This window comes from Ambystoma mexicanum, chromosome 12, assembly GCF_040938575.1.
Source record: "Ambystoma mexicanum isolate Mex_15411 chromosome 12, UKY_AmexF1_1, whole genome shotgun sequence".
Classification (NCBI taxonomy): Eukaryota; Metazoa; Chordata; class Amphibia; order Caudata; family Ambystomatidae; genus Ambystoma; species Ambystoma mexicanum.
Genome location: NC_090936.1, coordinates 455729164 through 455752349, shown reverse-complemented (window position 1 = coordinate 455752349; position 23186 = coordinate 455729164). Strand labels below are relative to the sequence as shown.

Genomic DNA, 23186 nt, shown 5'->3' with positions numbered 1-23186 from the left:
TTATCGGGCCGTCTATGTTTGGTGCGTAGGAGTTAACAAAGGTGATTTTCTGGCCTGCTATAATGCCGCTCACTAGGAGAGTTCTCCCTTCGTTGTCTTTTGTGGTGTGGACAAGCCGGAAGCTGATCTTCCTGTGTATTAAGATCGCGACTCCTCTGGAGTAAGATGAGTATGAGGAGAAGTATCTATGGCAACCCCAGCTCTTGGCCCATTGATGATCCTTCCCTGGGAGTAAGTGAGTTTCTTGAAGCATGGCAACGTCGACTTCGTGTCTTCTAAGGTACTGGAGGATTTTCCTGGTTTTAGATGGGATGTTGCCTCCTCTTATGTTCCAGGTTATGACTTTGAATAGAACGGGTCGGGGTCTACATTTATTCGTTTTTTGTTCCCTGTGGTCTCGCCTGGAGGTTCGGATGATGGACGGTAAGAAAAAGGTGGTGGTGAGCGGAGGGGGTGCAGGGCCGAAGGACGGTGTGGAACTGGTGACGCAAAACTTGGCCGCTCCTCACGGCTAAACGAAGGTGAGGATGCGCACCTCAACTGGAGGTGGCGTGGCAACTGTGACTTCCCTCCCACGCGCGGGTAACCCCCAACTGACCCGCGAGGTTCCCTCTTCATAACTAAACTATACGGGTTGCTGTGCTTGGGGCACTTGTGCCTCCCGAGAGGGGAGGGTGGCTCTCCAACGCACTAGGAGTGAGTCTCTGCGGTATTAGGTTTATGCCTTGGTGCCGGAGGTTTGGATCTTGTTCCTTTGGGTGCCTGGGTCGAACGTTATGGAGGTTCTCTGCGTCTTTGGTGTTCACGCTGCGGTCTGGGGTTGTTGGCGGCGGATCTGCAGCCGGCGTGATCAAGGTAGTCGCTGGCTTCCTCGGGCCTGTGGAAGAAGAGGGCTTTCCCTTCATGTTGAATGCGAAGCTTTGCTGGGTAGAGCATTGAGTAAAGTATTTGGTTGTCTTGCAGCCTTCTCTTAACTGTTGTGAAGGAGCGCCTCAGTGTTTGAACGGTAGCGGAGAAATCTGGGAAGATCTGGATTGAGTCTCCGTCTTATTGAAGTGTCCCTTTTTCTCTGGCTGCCTTGAGTATTGCATCTCTATCTTTATAGTTTAATAGTTTTGCAATAATCGGCCGTGGGTTTGCGCCTGGAATTGGTCTGGTGTTCGGAATTCTGTGGGCTCGTTCGACTACAAACAATTTGGAGAGAAGCTCTTTCCCGAAAAGGTCTATGCAGATCTGTTCGACATGGTCTTCCATTTTCGTTTGGAGTTGTTGTTCTCTGATTCCGATGATTCTGATGTTATTCCTTCGTGAGCGTCCCTCTAAGTCTTCATTCTTGGCGCAGACTGCTTTCATCTGGGACTCGAGGGTGGTGACTCATGTGGCAAGGTCTGTTGCGCCATCATCAAGGTCAGATATTCGTTGCTCCACTGTATCTAACCTATCGGCGTGCTTGTCGAGGCGATGTTGGAGCAGGTCTACTTTGGATGAAAGGTTGTCGAGTTTACTGCCTAGGTCGCCAATTCCAGCTTTGAGGTCCATCAGAATTTCCCTGATATCGAAACTTGGTAATTGCTCTTCTGGCGGGGACATAGTGGGTGTTGAGGGTCTCTAGTCTGGGCTCTGTTTATCGGCGACCGTGAGGTTTGACTGTGTTGGCCTCGAGCAAATGGGCTGATCGCTGTGGTTTTCGCTGTGGCTGTGGGGAATGGTGGTGATATCCCCCGGTCGCTGCGTGTTCCGTTCCGCTCCTCCGTGGAAGCCCGGCGTAGGACGGGTGCGGCCCTCGTATGGGGGGGAGGCAGCCGGTTGGGGCGTTGGGGACGATTGCTGGCGACGCGTAATCTGCTGTGCTTCCCTCGCTCACCGAGGATTTTGGCGGAAGCGCCGGATTTCTGCAGTCCGACGGATCGGGGAGGCAGCCTGCGCACGCTGGGAGGAGCTCCTACCTGGGTGCTCGGCGAGGGCACCGTCTCTCGTCGTACCGCTTCTTGAGCATCGGCCGGGCCGTTGCAGGGACGGAGACTGTGTGTCTCTTGGCGCCTCTGGGGCGCACGTCTACCCGCTGCTTGACACGGCCCAGCTTCGCACTCTCCCGGGTCTCCGCAGGCTCTGGGTGTCGGGTGTTACACCGGCGCTGCCGCTCGAGCGCGATGGGAAGCACCTTGCACTTCTCTTCCGATCCCCTCCTCTAGTCGGGCTCACTGCCGGCGCGAACTGCAGGCCTTGCTGCCAGGCCGGATCTCGACCGCTGCTCTGCCGCCAAAGATGATTTTGGGCTTAAAATGTTCGTTGGCGCCTCCTGAATGCACCTGACTGTAGTTGTGGGAGAGGCTGACACCGCAGAGAGAAGGATGTTGCAGGATTAATGGAGAACCACACAGAGCTCTCTAGGAGGCAGCCATCTTGGATGGCTCTCTAGCGCCCTCTCCAGGAATGCACATGTAACGTTTGAAACTGCTCTGTGACACATAAGAGCTGGGACTAAGGGTGTCTGTAGGCTAACTCAGCAAAGGCACATGTTTGCATTATCATTTTGCCATGGATCGTTGACTAAAGGGGGCCTGATTTGCAGGCCTCCCTTTTGGAAACATAATTACCGGCAGTTTTTTATTACAACAAAATTAAAAGAACGGGGCTTTCACACGCTTGCAGATGGCAATCGTCCACGCGCCATTCAGCCAAAAATGTTGAACTTCCCCCTTCTAAGGGTCTGGCTCATCCTCAAGGTGAAAACATATACTGAGGCTATCTCCTTGGAAATTTTGAGATCCAGGTTTAGGCGGTATGTCCATTTCAGATCTCTATAGAGATGTAGCCCAGTGCCAAAGCCCTACACATTTCACATCCGTGGCCCAGTTTTCTCTTTTCAATCAGCCACCTGCTAAGGAAGGCAATGAACTGATTAACCCCCTCTGAGTTTAGCTGCACAGAGTCTGCTCAAATTCCAGGTTTAAAGATCCTGCCTGGCATATGATCCCCTGGCCATAGTCCTGGGAGGATAGCTCAGTGGCAACGTGCTCGCCTTGCAACACTGGTTCGATCCCCGGGTCCGCGCTTAGAAATTTCAGGGTTTTTACATTTTGTAACAGTGCCCTGATGACACCGGGCTGTGTGAGTGCTTTAAAAATGCAAATAAATAAAAATAGTCTAGGAATTCTAGAAATGGGGCCCTGCACAAACCATCTTTCCAGTGATGAAAAGCTGTATGGCAGGCAGAGGTCCACTGTCTTTTCAGGGGTATTAACACAAACAAGGGGTTACTCCACTCTAATCTGAAACACCTAGGACCAATGGGCATCAAACAACAAAAGCACAAAAAAGAAGGTGCTGTGCGTTCAATTACCACACACAATCAAAAGCAAAATGCAATAAATGAGATGTATTACAAAAGCACAATGTATGCAATAAGTGTAAAGTGATACACACATGGGGAAAACACATATCCGATTAGGCAAACAGAAGAAATCATTATCCGAAATAATGTATGTTTACATGCAGAACCCTCCCCAAACATAACCCACGCTACAATCATACCCAACTAACAACATACACCAAGTAAAAAATGGGAATTCACATCCAAAGCAAAATATAATGAACACACATGATAGTGACTAATCCAGTCTGGTTTAAAGGGAGCCTACTTGACCATGGACATGCTGGTACCAGAACGCAAGATAGGGTCATGCTCATTAGAACAAGTCTACTTTGGGAGCTCATTTGGATCCTGCACTCTGCCAGTCCTGAATCCGACCGGAGAAACTGCAGAGGCAGACTTTCTGAAATATTGTCAAACAGTGTTTCCATCGCATTGGTAAGCCACGTGACTTTTGGGTTTTGTTTTGTTCCTTAAAGCAACATGGTTATGTCTGAGACAGAGGGTTGAAGTGCTGCTTTTGGTTTATTCCAGCTTCGTGAACTCAAGACGCCTTGGCTCAACGCTCTCAATTGGCCTGGTATTCTGTTTTTCCCAACCATGGATTCCTAGCAACTGCTGACTACTAGGCATTTAGGAGCTTGAGGACCTGGCACTATTTAGGTAAGTGCCACAGGGCTGAGGCTGCATAGGGTGTCTGAGACAGGCCAGCCACTTGTTTCCCTTTTTGGTAGCAAGAAAGTCTCGTTTGTTAACTTTGTAGGACGCGGCCAGCACTATGTGAATGTCATATTCAACTGTACATTTTTCTTAGCCATTGTTTTGGTAAGAATAGACGTCGATACACATTAATATTCCACAGGTGGTAACCTCTGGCCCAGTGAATTTGGAGCATGCACTGGGGTGTTGGCATGGGCGTACCTTGGGCGTGTGAGTGGTGTCCACAATGGTTCCTCTCTTTCTCCTTATTTTGTTTTTAAATGGCACAGGGTGCCTCTTACAAATACACAGTTGCAAGCACCGGTGAGTTGTCACTGAGATGCTTGCATGATCACAAAAAAGTGATTTTCAGATTTTATACTGTGTGTCTGACCTATGGATTTTTTTTGGACAGAATTCTCCCTACCTCAAAATGTCTTCTCTGGCCCTGATGAAGGCAGTGTGTATGAAATGAAGACACCTCAAGCCAAAGAGTTGGCCAGGAAATGATCAACTTTTATGCTGTAAAGGACATTTTGTCTTTCTCTTTTGATAGGTCTTGCCCGATGGGTCAAGAGGTTATTGTACTGCGGGCTTTTATAGCTGTGGTTTCATTACGTTTTTTTTGTAGCTCACCAGACGGTATTAGAAACTGTCACTTGTGTTCATTTTATTTTGCTTTAGATGTGAATTCTCTTTTTATTTGGTGTATGTTGTTAGATGGGTATGATTGTAGCGGTGGTTATGTTTGGGGAGGGTTCTGCATGTAAACATACATTTTGTTTGGGATGATGGTTTCTTCTGTTTGCTTAATCAGATATTTGTTTTCTCCATGTGTGTATCAATTTACATGTGTTGCATATATTGTGCTTTTGTAATACATTTCATATACTGCATTTTCATTTTTATTGTGGCAATTGTATGCATTTTGTTCTTCTCTTTAGTGCTATCTGCATAGCCACAGAAATGTTTCATAATAATAGATGAATACACCACCAATCATGAACCACAACAAGTAGACATCTATGAAGAAATCTCAGAGGACTCATTAGAAGAAACCTCAGATATATCTCTTAACCATGGTTCCCCTGGATCATCACTATCAGAATCTTATGAACAAGTATCAGACGACTTTTTTAGCTCACGTTCAGCAATCAACACTGATTGTACTTTTCCTTCATTTCTCAAACCGCTCCAGCAAAACCAAATCTACGAAATTCATATCGAAAACAAAACAAATAGATCTGAACCATTAATACTCAACAGAACAAACATTCTCTGTCTCCTTGGAGCGATTCCACAACTACAACAAATAACAACAAAAAAGATTGACGTAATAACCTTCAAAGATGACAAGCACCTAGATAAGATAGTTGCTGAACTCTCTGACCCAAACGACCAAGAACTGATTTGATCAAAATGCGCCAAATTCCTCAAACTTGGTTTCAACTGCTGGGCATCTACATCAACAAGGAAACATCAACTAAGAAAGCAGATGAGCAACCACACCAAGGATCGCTCAGGGAATGACGCACATTGAACTCACGTCGGACAACGGGAAGATTGGAATAGAAGTGACCGTCCATTCAAAAGAATCTATGACCTAGAATCTTCATTCACAGAAACCGTATCCTCAAGAATCTCAGTTTACTCCCAATCATAACAACCAATGAAACCAGACATCATATGATCACTTTGCTCATGGAATACTAGAGGAAGCATGCACTTGTTCACTCAGCCCTCCACTGGTCTTGAAAATTACCAAATCATATGTCTCCAAGAGACTTGGATCAACGAAAGGCCAGCGTGCGATGTATTCCGCACCTTCCACAATCCTGCCATAACTAAAAAACAAGGAAGACCAGCATCAGGCCCACTTGCTCTAATCAAAATAAACCCTCAATGGAAAGTATTGACTAGTGAAAACATCAATCCCTGGATCCAATTAACAATAATAACGACAATGGACAACAACCAATCCGGAAAAATGGGTGAAAGATGAATTGCTATACTGAATCTATATTGGAACCCCGCGGCAATCACAACTGAGGCATTCATCGACGGTGTATTCATCACAATTGACAAACTAGCTGGAACCCATCACCACCTAGAATTAATACTCTGTGGCGATCTCAACATTAACTTAATCACACAAAACGGCACCCCCTGAAACTATTATCAACTTTCACCAAAAGCAACAAGGTGGATGAATCAAATACTCACCCGAGATCTCATCCTCTTAAACCATGCAAGGAACAACTCCACCTCCTATGTGCCAGCATGGGCCAGAGGAACCTCATCTGCAATTATCGACTACATAATCCTTTCACAAACCCTGTATGAATCGGTTAAGTCAGCCCAAACGATACTCTCTGATAATAGCGACCACAAAAAGCTAACAGTGTTTTCACATCCCACCATCAAACAAGACTCAACTCCGAAATCATGTCCAGTCGAACTTGACGGAACTTCTTCAAGGCTCCGCATTCCACAATCAGCGATATCTCTTCTACCGACAAAACTTCTCGCCTCAAATAAGACAGAACTTGAAAAATTGAATTACGAGTGGATTCTCCTTCCTTTCCAACAAACAATCAAAAATCGACCACAAAAAACTCACCTCCATACATACAACCAGGAAATAGCAGAAAAGAAAAAGTCCCAGGTGAAAGCGGTAAGACAGCTGAAGAAAACAAAAACAGCAGAAACCATCTTGCAAATTTCGAAATTGAAACAAGCATGTAACAACTGGAAAAAGTCGCAACAAAACATCCTGCTGCAAACAGATGCAGAAACCATAATGAAGACATACCAATCGAACAACACAAGAGAACTTTGGAATCTACTTAACGACAATGCTCAGAAACAGCACAAGCTAACGGCCAACGTACCGCAAGAAACTTGGGTTGCACATTTTTCAAACATCTACGCGGATCGATCGTTCCAACCTGAAAAAGACTCCATCAATAAAAAAGCAAAATGGACGGTAAGCGCTACCTACGAGGACCTGCTATGTATGATCAAAAACCTCAATACATTGAGAGCACCTGGCCCTGATGGACTTTCAAACGCCATACTGAAACAAGATCCTCCGGCATGGGCAAACTTCATGTGCCAGATAATAGACATCATAAATACGCTTAACCAAATTCCAACCTCTTGGAGAACGGCAACAATTGTCCGTATCCACAAAGAAGGACCCTGTGACCAACTGCAGAATTTCTGCCCAATTGCTTTGTTGGACCCACTTGGAAAACATTTCGCAACAACACTTCTGAGAAAACTAACTTCATGGGCAACATGCAATGGCCAGATCTCAACACGACAAACAGGCTTTACTCCTAATGTTGGAACTAATATCAACCTACTGTTACTTCATCTCATCAAACATGAAGCCATCAACGCCAAGACCACAATATGTGCTGCATTCATTGACTTGAAGATGGCCTTCAATACCATATCACGGCAAAAGCTATGGGCAAAACTAAAAACATAGAACTGCCCCGCGGACATCCTGGAACCAATCATCCTACTCTACTCAGATACTTCAATAAAAGTGAGACTTACTAAACAAGGTTTGACCACCAAACCAATAACCACATCAAATGGCTTAAAGCAAGGATGCCCCCTAGCAGCAACCCTCTATAATCTATTTACATCAGACATTGAACAATATTTGATTAGCAGCCAAATAAATCCGCCGAAAATAAATTCAACACCTGTCCCTGTTGTGGCATATGCGGATGACATCATCTTGCTCGACAAAACTCCATCTGGACTACAAGTTGCCTTGACATTACTGAGCAATTATATGAACAATAATGAGCTGAGAATTAACATCTCAAAAACAAAGACTATGGCCCTCATTACAAGTCAGGCGTTAAGGGGTTAACGGCGCCGTAAAGAGTGTCGGCGCCGTTAAACCCTTAACGCCTGATTCACACTTTAACGCCTGCTTTTTGCAGGCGTTAAAGTCCAAGGCGCTAAGCGACCTTGGTGCTAATTACGGCACTGTAATTTACGGTGCCGTAATTAGCGCCTTCCCCATCCCCATTATGCCCTATGGGGCAAAAATGGGAATGGGGAAGGGCAAATGGTGAATGGGGAATTACCGCCCCACTCACCTTGGAATGGGGCGGTAATTCCGCCATCCACCATGGCGGAATCCGGCATGGATCATGGTGCTAATAGCACCATGGTCCACCGCCTGCCTTGTAATGAGGGCCAGTGATTCTAACAAAACCTCAATCAAAATCAATACACCAACCACAATTTAACATCAGTGGAATCCGATTGGAAAATGTCACAACATTTAAATACCTCGGCATTCTAATCAACCAATCCAAGACTGAAGAACAATGGTTGGACAAAGTGGAACAAAAGGCACAAACACTGGCACGTCAGGGATGCATGCTTCACAGAAAATATGGAAAACTTTCATTCAAACCGATCATTGCCTATTATAGATTAAAATACATCCCGATAATAACATATGGAATGGAAGCAATGTTGAATACAGAAAAAGTAAATTGGATGAAACTTGAATCAACCTTCTGGCGTAAGATCCTCCATCTCCCTCACTCGTACCCAATGCCGAGAATAAGATACGAACTAGCAACACAATCCATCAAATCTATTGTATGTTGGAAAAGATTAGACATCTATCGTAAACTTCTATCGGACGAGAAAACTCCTGCAATTCAAATTCTGAAAACCCAACCCAACACCTTTAACAACACGGTTTTGGAAAAATGGAAAAAATCTATCATTAAAGAAATGGAACAGGAAGAAATCTCTGAAGAACTCCTAACTAAGCACCCTCAACACACCAAAATCAAATTATTACAGAACGACTGGATCAAAACCATTCAACTGAAAAACATCTACAAACAGACTCTCCAATGTAGCAAAGACAACAGAAAATTAAACCAACCACAGCTGTACTTGTTAACATTCGCGGATCAAACCATCAGATCAACGTTTCTAAGAATTCGGCTGAACATCCTACCAACAAATTCTTATCTTGCTATAACAAGACAGATCCTCAAATCACAAAACTTATCGCTTCTGCAAAGTTGAAAATACACCGGAAACCATATTTCATCTGGTGATGGAATGCCAGTCTCTTGCATCCCAACGCAACCAATTTGGCTCCTACTTTGATCTTAGATCGCAACAACTGAACACAGAAGAATGATGGGCGGCCATCCTCAGCGGAAACAACAACAAATATATATGCACAATTTCCCTCTTCCTCTCTAGTATCCTTGATCTCAATGGAAGAAAGGCCTGAACCATGACAATAGACAACAGACTCTTTTTTTCTTCTTCTCTTCTTCTCTTTCTCTCTTCTTCTTTTCATAATATCTCATACCTGACTCACAATGATGGAAAAGTTTGACACCAAACTAAAACATAAAAAAATAAAATAATAAATAAATAAATAAAATAGCCACAGACATGAAATGGGGTCCCATGTCAGATATGACTTCCTGGGAGGATCCCAACTGATGTAAGATCCCTTTCCTCTCTCAAGACCACCCAACCACATGTACTGCATTTAAGAGGGTCTGGGTTGCCTCTCTTTTTAACCAGAACTGTGTCAAGACAGGAAGGAGTGCACTGATTCTTCTATTTTACATCTTCCTTGAGCTTATAAAAATGATCTGATATCCCGGCCACCGCAATGTGACCAACCAGAATTTCAGAATCCAAGTCCACTAGGAAACCTCTGGGCAGTGGGGGGCAACCAACTCCTGACTGAACCCTGACTCAGAATTCTTTGTCCCACTGTCTTTGAACCGGCCAGGGCTTCCACCTTGAACCTGCACCACATTTTGGAATTGGTCAGGGCTCTTGCCCTGTGTCTGTTCCCATATCTGCTTCTGCAGAACCGCCAAAGTGGGACAGGCCCTCTGTTCCTGGAAAAAGTCAACCTGACCTAGGCCTCCAGTTGAGGACACCTCACTCAGTTCTGGCAGGCCCTTCAGGTCTGAAACTACCCTGTCCATATATCTGGTTCCTTTTCTACCCCAGTAGGCAACCCCCAGATCACTTAATCCCATTCTACATCCTTAGACACCTGCTGCTCTGCCCTCTCCCACAGGAGTAGCGCTGCAGGGAACTTCAGGACTGGACTGGGAGCTTGCGGTAAGACCGGTCTCTAGAACTCTTCAGCTAAAAGTTCCTTGGGCATAGAGCGCCAGGAGTTTCTCCACTTTCAGCTCGTAGAGTTCTCACCCTACTGACTTCTGCAACTATAACTAAATCAGGGAGGTCATTACCTAGCAGACACCTGACTTGGAATGGAGGATTTGACTGCAACAAGGTGCATGGAGTTTTTAATCCTCCAATTAAGTTTTACCATTGCAAAGAGACAGTAGCCAAGACCATAAAATCCCCTTACATGTTGTTTTGGGCGTGGGATAGACTGGCCTTCCTTCACTCATTACCATCTGCAATGTCAAGCAAAGTGGGAGTTTCTTAGCCATTTATGAAGACATGCTTCATAAAAACCTGAGAATTGGTGGGATCTTGGGCCTCAAATGCAGACTGGTACTGTTCCCACTCGGATTGAATTTGTGAACGGAGGATAGCACAGGGGCAACGCGCGGGTCTTGGAAGCAAGACCATGCAGAGCAACAGAAGTTTGAATCCCAGATCCGTGCTTAGAAACCAAACTCTGGTACGGTATTAGATGCTAAATTGTGCACACTGACTCTGGCCTCCTCCATTAGACCAGCATCCACTGTGGCCTATTTGGGTTTAACCTTGCAGGCCTGATCTTCTTCCCTATGTGTCAAGTCCCCACAAAGAAATTATTCTTAGAGTGTTGCAAGTACAGTTGCCTCAGTGATGTAGGGACCCTCCCTCTTCTGTTCTATGGTGGCAGATGTGCCATTTGTATGGGATTTCCTCTTGTGTTTTGGGGGGTCTTTCTTGTAAGAAGGGTCAGAACCTCTACCCGTAGCTCCTTATGTTTGGGTTGATCAGATGCCTCTGCTTCTGTTTACGGTGTGTTTGCCTGATTCTTCTTCCAGATGTGAGTAATCACATTCCTTTCAGCAGCTCTTCCAAGCTCTCTACGGTCTGTGATAGTCTTGTCCACTGGATGCTGGTACAACTCTGCCTTCAAATGTGTCAACTTTGTTACCAGTGACCTTCCCATTCAGATACCTCAAGGGCAAATATGTAAACCTCTCAAAAGTTTGATTCCCCCTTTTGTGAACTCAGTAAAGCTCCTGCTGTATTGTTCTGGGGTTTTGCCCAACTTCCTGTAGATGTCAGCCTTCATTTCGGCATAAATGGGCCTTTCCTCAGAGCCTACTGAATGATAACATTATCGCTAGGTGGCTTATATGGGCTGCTCCCCAGAATTAATCTCCCAGCTTTAGGAGATAGAAGGCTAGTTCAAGTGCTTCAAACAAGCTGCTGATGAAACAGTTATACAGCCACTGCAATTTAATATCACACCATTGTTAGCTCTGTGAGCAGAGCCAGCTATGACAGGACTTATGTTTATTGGTGTCTTGTCTGACTGTCTCCATATCTGCTATGTGGAAAAATAGGATGCTGCCCCTTTGGCTTTCCTGCAGGAAGGGTAACACTTTCCTGCAGGGCATAGACATCTCACCCATTAGGGCTCCTGGGAACGGTGTGTCATAGATAGCACTGACATAAGAAAGAGCCTCACACCAGGGTGTTGATCACTGGAGTCCATTTGAGGTCAGGCGGGAGGGGAAGGGAGTGGAGTTAAAGTAGCCAGAGAGGGAAGGTAGGTCTGGAGAAAGGTCCCGCCATCTTGATTCTGTTAAGGCTTCCTTCCCCTTTCCTGTCCCCTCTATTTCCTGCATGGCAAGGTACTATGGGTAGTATGTCATTAGTCAAACAGCACTTTGTATAACAACAGGGAATGGACTCCTTGCAGCAGGCTCACTTTGGACCAATCTACGGTGGCATGTTGCCTTTAAAACTAAAGGGACACCCCCACATTCTTTGATTCATCTCTGCACATCCTCAAGGAAAACAACAATTCATTTGGACCTCTGTTATGGATGTAGGCTATTCCAAAGTCCTCAGCCTGGGAGACAGGAAGCACACAAGGCAGAGGAGAGCACCGTTTCCTAAACATCCTATGGAGTAGTGCGGATGTCTGCTGCTGGACCAAGTCCTATATCTCTGCTGGCTGCACTGGAACCAGGCTCCTGTTCACTGGAGGTGAAAGATCCCCAGTTGATGCAAGCTCAGTTACCTGGAGTGGGAGTGCAGAAAGTACTCACCTTGTCCTAGTGCCTGTGGATTGTGACTTTCAAGCAATCATATAACCATGGAGGTGGCCCTTGGCTCTCCCTGCATCTCCAGACCACTGTCAACTCCATCCAAGAGGTTGCACAAGAACCACTAGAGTCATCCTTGACCTCGAAGTCCAATCGCCTGCTCATCTCCAAGTTTTCTCAGAGCTTTGCTGTCTCCGCATCGGGGACCCGCTGAGTCAAATAGCACCCCCAACTTGACACCGCCACCTGGGAACCAGCTCCTTTTCCCAGGTCCCCTTTTGGGGCCATAGTGACTCATGAACATTGACATTGTTTTCCCATTCTGATTGCCTCAACACCCCTGCTTATTTACCCAGAGTGTATTTCTACCAAAGTCTGCATTCTCTGTGTTTTCATTACCGGGGTGGATTTTGCTAGTGTGACCAATCCCAAGATGTTTTTCACTGCTTCCTTGGGGGGGGGGGTCCCTTCCCATGAGGCCAGGGAGGTGAGGCTGCTACCCGATAGTCCCCCTAGTGGGGCAGGGGTCATCAGTGGTTGGATCTCATGGTAGGGGAAAACCAATGGGACCAGTGATGACTATTGTGGGAGAACGCAGTATCCGCCCAACACCTACACCTCTCCTTCACCCCAGTTCTCTCCATCCTACCCTCCTATCCCATGTACTTCTAAAAGACTCAAGAAGTAGAAACGACTGATACGAGGAAGAATACAAGTAGCTATCATGAAGATCCAGGCCAAGAAACTGCGAAGAGGAAGAGGTGCAGATCTGCAGGGATCAGATGAACTTGCATGAAGGGTCTAGTCTCCGACTACAGACCTTATGTACATAGAAACTGCCAACGGACTCACCCGAGAGTCATATCCTCCCTGGAGGAACCGAGAGCACAGCGGACGCTCACCACAGAGAACAGCAAGAGTAGACCGGAACGCTGAATGGCGAGAATCACGATGTCCAGCGGGCACTCCAAAAGACTGACTACCGAGAGGCTGGCTGGGGAGAACGCCAACAGCACAGCACTGCGAGAACACGCGGTCCAGCTGGGATAGACAAGCCAAACAGGATCTGAAGCCATGGAGCTGCTGCAGCATGCTGGAGAGAGCTCCACAGTGCTGGTGAGCTAAAGAGGTACACAGGGAAGCCCCAGACCGACCGGAAGGCTGCAGCCAGGACCCTAAATGTATTTGGGTGGCTGAGCCTATGGTTGGTGGTTCCCAGAGGGTACAAGGAACCCTAGAGAAAACAGAGCATGGAAAGTGGGCAAAAGAGGATAACCCCTAAGGGATATTAAGAGAAACGTTATCAAGAAACGATACAAGGGAGAATAGGGTCTGGGAACCTTACAGGAGAAGGATGTATCACGTTACAAAGATACCTAATCTTCTTTGTGATAGTACTTGGAGAGAAGGAGATCTAAGGCTGTCAAATATCAGCAGAGACCGTGCAGAAAACTTTGAAAGTAATTCCGGCATATGAGATTAAGAGACTGTGATGAGAACGGTGAGAGCAATACATATGAACACAGAACTTGGTAGGCAAGTAAACCAATCCTGTGTTGGTGACTAAAAGTACCTGCTAGAGAAGGGAACCAGGTCTGCCAACTAGGGTCAAGGACCCACCACAGTTTGGAGGAGCATCCAAACCACTCTTCTTCATCGCAGTACCTGGTAGAGAAGGGAACCAGTTCTGGCAACCAGGGTCATGGACACACCACAGCTTGTAGGAGCATCCAAACCACTCTTCTTCATTGCAGTACCTGGTAGGGATGGGAGCCAGATCTGCCAACCAGGGTCAAGGACCCACCCCAGTTTGGAGTAGCATCCAAACCACTCTTCCTCGTCGCAGTAACTGGTAGAGAAGAGAACCAGGTCTGCCAGCCTGGATCAACGACACACCACAGTTTGGAGGAGCATTCAAGCCACTCTTCCTCGTCATAGTACCTGGTAGAGAAGGGAACCAGGTCTGCCAACCGGGGTCAATGACCCACCACAGTTTGGAGGGGCATTCAAGACACTCTTCCTTCGTCATAGTACCTGGTCGGGAGGTGAACCAGGTCTGCCAACCAGGGTCTGGGACCCATATAGATGGGCTAGGGAAGAGAGCCATTGTTCCCACCAGTTGAAAGTGAACTTTGAGCTCTTTAAAACTCAGAACTACCTTTTGTCCAGGGGAAGGGAATCATTTCTCTGGAACAGGAAGACAACCCTTCTAATGTAGTCTAGCATAGAGTGTGAGGGAGAGAGCTAGGATTCCGACATAGGACTGTGGACCTTTGCTTTTGACATCCTGACAGAGACATTAGTATTTTTATAGAGGCAGGAAAACCCCTCTTAGAGTTAGGGCAAGTTAGGGTTTCTTTTCATGTTTTCACATAAATAAAAGTCTTTAACAACCATGATGACCCCTCCTTGTTAGAGTCTCACTCCCGCACCCTTACACTAGTCTTTTCAAGATAGTCGATTGCATTTTTATTGTTTGATTAAAAGTCTATAGTTTTATTCGTTCCTTGATTGGACATTCTTTCATTTTGGAGTCTTTGTACTTAGGTTGTTTGGGTTGCTAAAGTGATTGGCTCCCACCACTGCTGGGGATATAGCCTGCCCTCGCCTGGCTGACGTAATGTGGATCACCCAGTATAATCTGCGTGTTTCACAGACCTAGCATTCGGTTTTATTCAAGCTGCTAAGGATTTCTTTCCCAGTCTTCCTATAACGGGTCCCTGTTAAATTGGACAGGGCAGCTGGAGCAACTTAGTGCAGTGTGGAGAGATGAGGCAATTCAGACCAGCAGACACTTCACTGGCCAACTAGATAGTAACAATTGATTAAAAATGCTATTAAAAATAAAGCTACATTTATCCAGCCTCTCGCCATTTTAGTAGAACCGAGCCCAAAGTGTATTTATAATTCCCACATGGCTAAGAGTTACTTTGTGAGAGGAAAGGGAAGAAATACTGTAAGATGTTAGTGTCGCAGGCGTCAAGGTGCAGCTGGTAGCTAACAGTCAAGCCTTATAGGAGCATGGGAAAAGGTAGACATTAAGAAGTAAAATGGGACGATTTTTGCGACGCTTTTTGTTGATTCTCTATTGCTGCCAACTGCTGCCAAACCTCAATTTATTTTCTCTTTTTCGTGATAAACGGAAGAGTTGAGGTTTTAATGTACCACACAGAAGTGGTCCCTAGCGGAGATTTGCTGCAACTTTCACAATAAAAAGTGCCACAAGTGAGACTCCTACTTCCCCTGCACCCAAACACCCACTTATGAATTGGTGAGGGTCTTAGCTGTGCAGCCCTTGGAGAATACATCCTGTTCTTCAGTCACTCATCCCTCACCCCAACACCCTTCAGTCTTTGCCCTAAAATGTGGCGAGATGTGACTCCTAGTCAGTAGTTAGGGGTTCAGGTGCAAGTGTTATGTTCACGTGCATGTACACTGCGTGCTCACACCACCAGAGTGTGTTCCTGTTACTAGGAGTGTAAGAGATAACGGGCCTTGTGGTAAATCCATAGAGTGTCAAGGTTTGGATACCTGTACTGAAAAGACACGGCCTGCCATGCAGCTGAATCGGAATCAGGGGTGGACTGCAGTTCTAAGCAGTATTACAGATGTTTGTGGGCAGATGTGGTGTGACTTTATTAATCCGGAAGAGTGGGTCGACCACCAAAGAAGAAGTGGAAGGACCATGGAGATTTAATAGAAATGTGTTTCTTTACTGGCAGATATTTGCTGGGAGGCCTAAGAAAACAATAATGGCATAATCCAATCTTTATGACAACAAGGCAATAGCCACTTGTGTTCAGGGATATATGTTGATGCAAGCAAAAAGAGTGTTTGAAGCAACTAAAGTGTAAGGAACCAGTCGATCTAGGCAAAAATGTTCCTTACATTAGAAGGTGTAGCTCAGTGTGGGCCAATGGAGTTGGGCTACAGTGAGGCGACTGGGACAGGCAGATAGACGAGCATTAAGGGCCTGTTCTTTTTAGGATTCAGCTTTAAGGATTTTCTATTCATCCATTCATTTATTGCGGGAGGCAATCCAAGTGGGCAGTTGATCTGAGAAGAAGCAGAGAATGGTTTCAGTTCAACAATTATATGATTGACATCAGTATAACTGCAAACACAGAGACCCAGGGATTGGCTCAAATGGGTCAAAGGACAGGAGTATGTTATTGAGAATGTTGTGGCTTGAGACTCTGGAGGGGCACCTGCACACATGCCATTCCAGTGGGAGGGATGCTAGACATTCCTGCACCGGTCTATCCTTGAATGGAGGTTATGCATGCATTCAATACATGTCAATGTCCAAGATGGCATATACCCATGTCTAGAGGGACACACTACTCTTTATAGAATGTTAGAAAGGAAGATGTGTACTTCTGAAACACAGAAATATCAAGAAAATGGACAAAGAGGGTGTATAGGAAAGGCTCTGGCATTCAGTAGGTTAATAGGCAAGTAATACAAACATGGGCCTGCTCAGAGCTCCATGAGGGATGGTAAACTCATGGCACTTCTGTGGCGCCCTTGAGCTAACTCTATATGCAAGAGGCCCCTCATTAGAGCAGTACATACATTGATTTGCACTATGTTATATACTTTTTGTGCTACTGCAAGGCAATGTCAGAGCATTACAGACGTGCTGTGTTCCCTCTTCATCTAAAGATAAGTTCTGGTGCTGAAGCAAAGCAAGCACCTGAAATATACATGCACGTTATGACTATAGTCTCCAAATCATGCACCTCAGCTTTGCATCTGTGGATCTCTGCCTTGAGGGGGTATAGTGCTGTTACCCCATTGCAGCCTTCTGAACAGTCATGCTGCCATGGCAGATACAGCCAGATAAAAAAACACAAGGTGCATTTACCAACATGTTGCTCAAAGTCCGATTTCAGCCAGTGTTGTCACCACTTTCCATTCTTTGGGTCCTGATAATGGTACTTAAACAAAGGAGTTAAGAAAATGTACTTTCAATAGTTCTCCAGCATGGGGTCTGGCATGGATTCACATGCTCATGAATATTCCCCGTCGTCAGGCCGGGAATCCTTGGTATAGAAAAAATCAGTATCAGTTTCGTTTCTGATCTGTCTTTCTTAGTAGTAACCAATCACTGGTCTCTGGGTCATACTGCCCCCAGCCAATGACTGCCCTCTCCCTAAGCCCCGCCCCTGGCAGCCATCCTCAGATTTTTACCGCACGTTCAAGTGTTGGGAGTCCTCGTGCTGTAGCTCTCATGCTTTTGCTGCGTTTTCGCGCTTTTTCCAGGAGATTTTCTCATTTTTCGGTTAATTAGAGCCTCAAGCTCCACCGTGTCTACATCCGATCAACAGGGATCCGTTTCGGAGTTTCTACGCCCCTCAAGGGTGAAGATTTCGTCGAGTTACGCGTTTTGGAGGATTCCAGAAGTTCCGAGGCCTACCCCGGTCACGGCCCAGGAGAAAGGAAGCTCGACGCCCGGGAAGCTGTTCAGGACCTGCCCTGGATGCCAGCTTCAGAACGTTTTCAAGGAGGACGAGCATTCGTTATGCCTCTACTGTCTCCATGAGGACAAGACGCACAAGGAGAAGGACTGTGCGTTTTGTGGGAACATGTCGGAGCGGACCATGAAGGATCGCCACCTCCGTCTCGCCAACTGGCTGGAAGGTAAGAGCCCGCTAGGCGAGAAGAAGAAAAAGAAGTCAGAGCGGTCTTCTAAGTCCTGTGAGGGTGCCCCGGCGACGGGGGCCCAACAAAAGGCTAAGCACCGCGAGTCCGCTGGCACCGGGAGCGTCGAACGGTCGGGCTCCTTGGCTGCCAGGCAGGGCGCACCCTCCCCGGCGCCATCATCCACAAGTCAACGCTCTGGCTCGGGTAAGAGTAAGTCCGAGACTCGGCGAAGCTTCTGTAGAGGCCCCAGTCGATCTTGAAGATTCCAACAGAGGGGGAGCGAGGCTCGGACCCTCCCCCCAAGGTGAAGGCCCCAGGCGTACAGAAGGTGACGTTGGCCTTAATTCACTCTGCTAAGACCTCGATTGAGGATGTCGCTGCGGCCCTGGCTCAGCCTGTGGAGGCTACACCAGTGGAGGCGCCCTCAGGAGCCAGAGTCTCCCTGCCACCGCGGAGGGAGTCGTCTTTCAGGCCCATCGAGAAGACCCCCACGAAGACCTTGTTGGAAAGAGTGGGGGAGGGGCTGGTGGCCATCGTGGATAAGGACACGACCTCTGAAGAGGAGCTCATCCAAGTCATGGAAGAGGCCCAGCCCATCGGGAGGGATCCCGACGAGGGCGACGACGAGAGCGACGGTGTCACAGACAAGGCTCCTCAAGAGCCCTCTCTCCCGTCGTTTCCGGCGCCGCAGGACACCTCGGCAGCCATTTTGTCAGCCATTCAGTCCTTATGCTCGGAGATAAGGACTAGGTTGCCCCTTCCCCCGACGGAGGTACCTGAGCCAGACCCGACGGGGGAACCGGAGCCAGGACCTTCGGAGAGTCCACCGCTTAAGAGGAGGAGGATGCATCATAGGCCACCTCTCCTGCCTCGGCGGCCTTCTCTGCCTTCCCCCCGGTCTACTACCCACGGGGATGATACAGGCATGGACACGACTACGACGGGTACGGATGACGACGGAGGCGACGACGGGACGTGTCCCCCGTCGCCCCCTGCCCGGCCGTCCCCGCCCGACGAGATTGGATCCTTCCATGCCATGATTTCCAGGGCATCCAAGCTCTTCCAGCTCTGCCCCGAAGAAAAGAAGAAGGAAGGGTTCCTTTACCAACGGCGCGAGGCTAAAAGGAAGACGGTCCTCGCCGTACCACTTCTTGATGACATCTGGGATGAGGGGCTCGCCCTCCTCAAGAACCCTGCCACGGCGCCTGCAAAGAGGGACCGGTATGAGAAGAAGTACCGGGTGCCCGACGCTGCCCCCTTGCGCCTTAGGGCGCGACCTACCCCGGATTCGGTCGTTTCGTCGGCGGCCAAGAAGAAAGCGGGGGGGGCATCGGCCTCGACTTCAACCTCCCTGCCGGACAGCGAGGGTAGGAAGCTGGATGCGATGGGAAGGCGGCCAACGCCCTGGCCATCGTAGCCCGCTACGACAGGGAGTTGTTGTTCAAGATCGCCCCTCTGTTGGACTTCCTTCCGGACGCCAAGAGGGCTGAGGCCCTGGAAATCTTACAGGAAGGTGAGATTGCTTCAGACCACGCCATTACGGTGGCTACGGACATCGTCGACACCGGTTTCCGTCAGTTGGGCAACAGCGTTTGCCTGAGACGACGAGGATGGCTCAAGGCGACGGATTTCCGCCAGGACGTACAGACCAAGGTTTTGGACATGCCCTTCGATGGGAACAACCTGTTTGGCAAGGCGGTTGATGAGTCCCTTCAGGCGATCAAGACGGACACAGAGACGGCCCGTGCACTTGGTATGCTCCAACAGCGACGGCCGTCCTTTCGGAGCTCCGGAGGCAGACAGGGTGCCTCCAAGGGAGCCAGCAGTAGCTCCTCTACGTACCGTCAAGCGGCAACATCTTCATCGCAGGAGGCCTACGGGGGACGCGGCAAGTCAGGTGGATACCGCCGTCGTCGTCAAGGTGGTCAAGGAGGCAAGGCGGCCTCCAAGCAGGATTGAACCGACCGTCGGGTCGGGCCCCCGCCGAAGCACCCCGGTGGGAAGCCGGCTGACGAAGTTCGTCGGCGTGTGGGAGTCCATCTCCACCGACCGTTGGGTGCGGGACGCCCTCGCCCTGGGGCACGCCTTCGAGTTCCAAAAGAAGTGCCCCCGCTTTCCTCCCATGGCCAGGAAGGAAAATCACGTCCCTCAACTGCTGTTGGAAGTAAGGGTGATGCTCAGAAAAGGTGCCATTGAGCTCGTTCCAAAGAGGGTTCGGGGCTCCGGAATTTACTCAAGGTACTTCCTCGTAAAGAAGAAGACAGGAGGATGGCGTCCCATCCTGGACCTGCGGCGACTGAACAGGTACATCAAGGCACAGAAGTTCCGGATGGTCACCCTCCAGCATGTGCTGGGACAGCTGGAGGAGGGCGATTTCCTGTCGTCGTTGGACTTGGAGGATGCGTACTTTCACATCCCGATTCTAAAGAGACACCGAAAGTTCCTCAGGTTCGTGGTCCAAGGGCGGCACTACCAGTTCAAGGCCCTCCCGTTCGGATTAAAATCGGCGCCCAGGGTGTTCACCAAGTGCCTAGCACCGGTGGCGGTGCGGCTGCGCCTACAGGGGATCCACATCTACCCCTACCTGGACGACTGGCTCATACGGGCAAGGACAAGGGAGCTCGCCGTAGAACATACTGCAAAGACCGTCCAGCTGCTCACGGACCTAGGATTCTCCATCAACTTTCCAAAATCCCACCTGGTCCCGTCGCAAGTCGCCCTATTTCTGGGAGCACAGCTCGACACAGTGGCGCGACTGGCCTCTCCGTCGGAGGAAAGGATCAGGACCATCCTGGGAAAGGTGCAACGTCTGCTGGCGACGGACGTGGCCAGAGTGAGGTCTATCAAGTCCCTCCTCGGAATGATGTCCTCCTGCATTTATCTCGTGCGCCACTGCAGACTTCGGATGCAGCCCTTGCAAGAATTCCTCGACGCCCACTGGATCCAGTCGACGGGCAGCTTCGAGGACAGGATCCCGCTCGACGAAGCATTCCGTCAGGCGATACGATGGTGGGGTTCCCGCTCTCATCTGATGGCGGGAACAGGTTTCATAGCCCCGGCCCACCAGGTGACGGTGACGACGGATGCCTCCCTGGAAGGTTGGGGAGCGCACACCGGGGATCTCCACGCGAGAGTCCTTTGGCTCCCGGAGGAGAAGACGCTCCACATCAACATCTTGGAGCTCCCCGCAGTGTTCCGGGCCCTCAGGTCTTTCCTCCCGTCCCTCAAGGGCAAGGTGGTGAGGATCTTCCACCGACAACACCACCACGATGTTTTACATTCGGAAGCAGGGCGGAACCAGATCCCCTGCCCTATCCAAGGAAGCCCAGGATCTGTGGCATTGGGCCGTCGCCCAAGGGATGTTTCTGGTACCCTTTCATCTGGCAGGGATTAAAAACACCATTGCTGACTCACTCAGCAGAGAGCTGCGCTCGTGCCACGAGTGGGAACTGCGCCAGGATCAAGTGGATCGACTCTTCCGAAGATGGGGCGAACCCCAGATCGATCTCTTCACGACGGCGGTGAACTCCAAGTGCCAGAGGTTCACCAGCAGGTTTCCCCAGCCGAGGAGCATGGGCGATGCTTTCTCGTTCCCCTGGGACGGCCTATTCCTTTATGCGTTCCCGCCGTTGCCGTTGCTACTCCGGCTCGTCAACCAGCTCAAGAGGTCCCGGAGCAGGATGATCCTCGTCGCACCGGCGTGGCCGAGACAGATCTGGTTCCCGGACCTTCTGGACTTGTCAGCGTCCACACCAGTCAAGCTGCCGACAGACGCGGATCTTCTCTCCAGAGAAGGGGGCGCCATTCTTCATCACGAACCAGGGTCGCTGAACTTGCAGGCCTGGCTCCTGCAGCACTAGAGTTTGGAGGATACGACATCCCGGCTGACTGCAGAGAGGTTCTTGCAAAGGCCAGGGCATCCTCAACTCTCAAGTGGTACGGACATAAATGGAAGAGGTTCTCTGTCTGGTGCCGTGCACAGAAGATTAACCCTCTGTGGATTACGGTCCCTCAAGTATTGCCGTACCTACTGTTCTTGGCCAAGGCTGGTCTATCTCACGCTTCCATCAAGGTTCATCTGGCTGCCGTCTCACGTTACACCAGAACTACAGGACGGGCGTCCTTGTGGTCTCATCGGCTGGTGAAGGAATTTATGAAAGGACTGTTCCGATCGTTCCCGCCGGTGAAGGCCTCTGCCCCGGCGTGGGAACTCAACGTGGTGCTGACTAGGCTCATGGGGGCCCCATTCGAGCCTATGCATTCAGTGCCGTTGAAGTTTCTGTCGTGGAAGACAGCATTCTTCGTAGCCATCACCTCTGCACGACGAGTGGGAGAGATCCAGGCCCTATCTTGCAAGCCTCCATACTTGACTTTTCACGACACGAGGGTGGTGCTGAGGACACACCCCTCCTTCATGCCCATGGTGCCGTCGGACTTCCACCTCAACGAGCCCTTGGTGTTGCCAGTTTTCTTCCCGTCGCCTTCGTCGCCGGCTGAGAGGACTCTGCACTCACTAGATGTAGCTAGAGCGCTGAAGTTCTACGTGGACCGCACGAAGAGTTTTCGGAAGTCATCACAGCTGTTTGTGAACTTTGGACCTGTGAACCAAGGGAAGGCTCTCTCGAAGACTTCCATTTCCAGATGGCTCTCCGGCTGCATCATGCACTGTCACCGGTTGGCAAACCGACCGTTGCCAGGCCGTCCGAGAGCCCATTCGACCAGGGCGATTGCTGCTACCACGGCGTTCCTGTCTGGTGTGCCCCTGCTCGACATCTGCAGGGCTGCTACGTGGAGGTCGACGCACACCTTCACGAGATTCTACTGCGTTGACCGGGATTCCAGGGAGGAGTCCAGAGTCGGCCAGGCAGTGCTGCGCAACCTGTTCGCCTAAGGTGAGCCTGGTGAGGAGGTAAGAGTTGCTTAATGTTGAGTTGTTGTATTGCTTGATATTGAGCCTTTTGCCACCTCCCGTGGTTGTGCATGTGTATACTGCTATGTATTCTTATTTCTGATGTTTGTTAATCTGCTTAGAATCACATGCTGTGCATAGGTCCGACATCCAGTGGTCACTGCGGAGTATTGCATTTTGTTTTTCGTAGTCGAAAAGGGGACGTCGACAAGGCGTGTCTGTAACACTATCCCTATAGTGACGTGCGTTGTACCCACAATCCCTCACGCATCGAGGTCCCTCA

The 23186-nt window shown here is 48.9% G+C and overlaps 1 protein-coding gene across 4 annotated transcripts in view; it reads left to right on the top strand.

The window, feature by feature from the left end:
- Positions 1–23186, top strand: part of USP18 (ubiquitin specific peptidase 18) — a 376292-nt gene that overhangs the window by 32561 nt on the left and 320545 nt on the right. Inside the window, exon 2 of one of the 4 annotated variants that reach the window (XM_069628683.1) lies at positions 3908–4036. The exons of the other annotated variants lie outside the window; for them this stretch is intronic. The gene's annotated coding sequence lies outside the window, so the exon portion shown is untranslated. The remainder of the gene's footprint in view (positions 1–3907; positions 4037–23186) is intronic. 4 annotated transcript variants of the gene reach the window in all.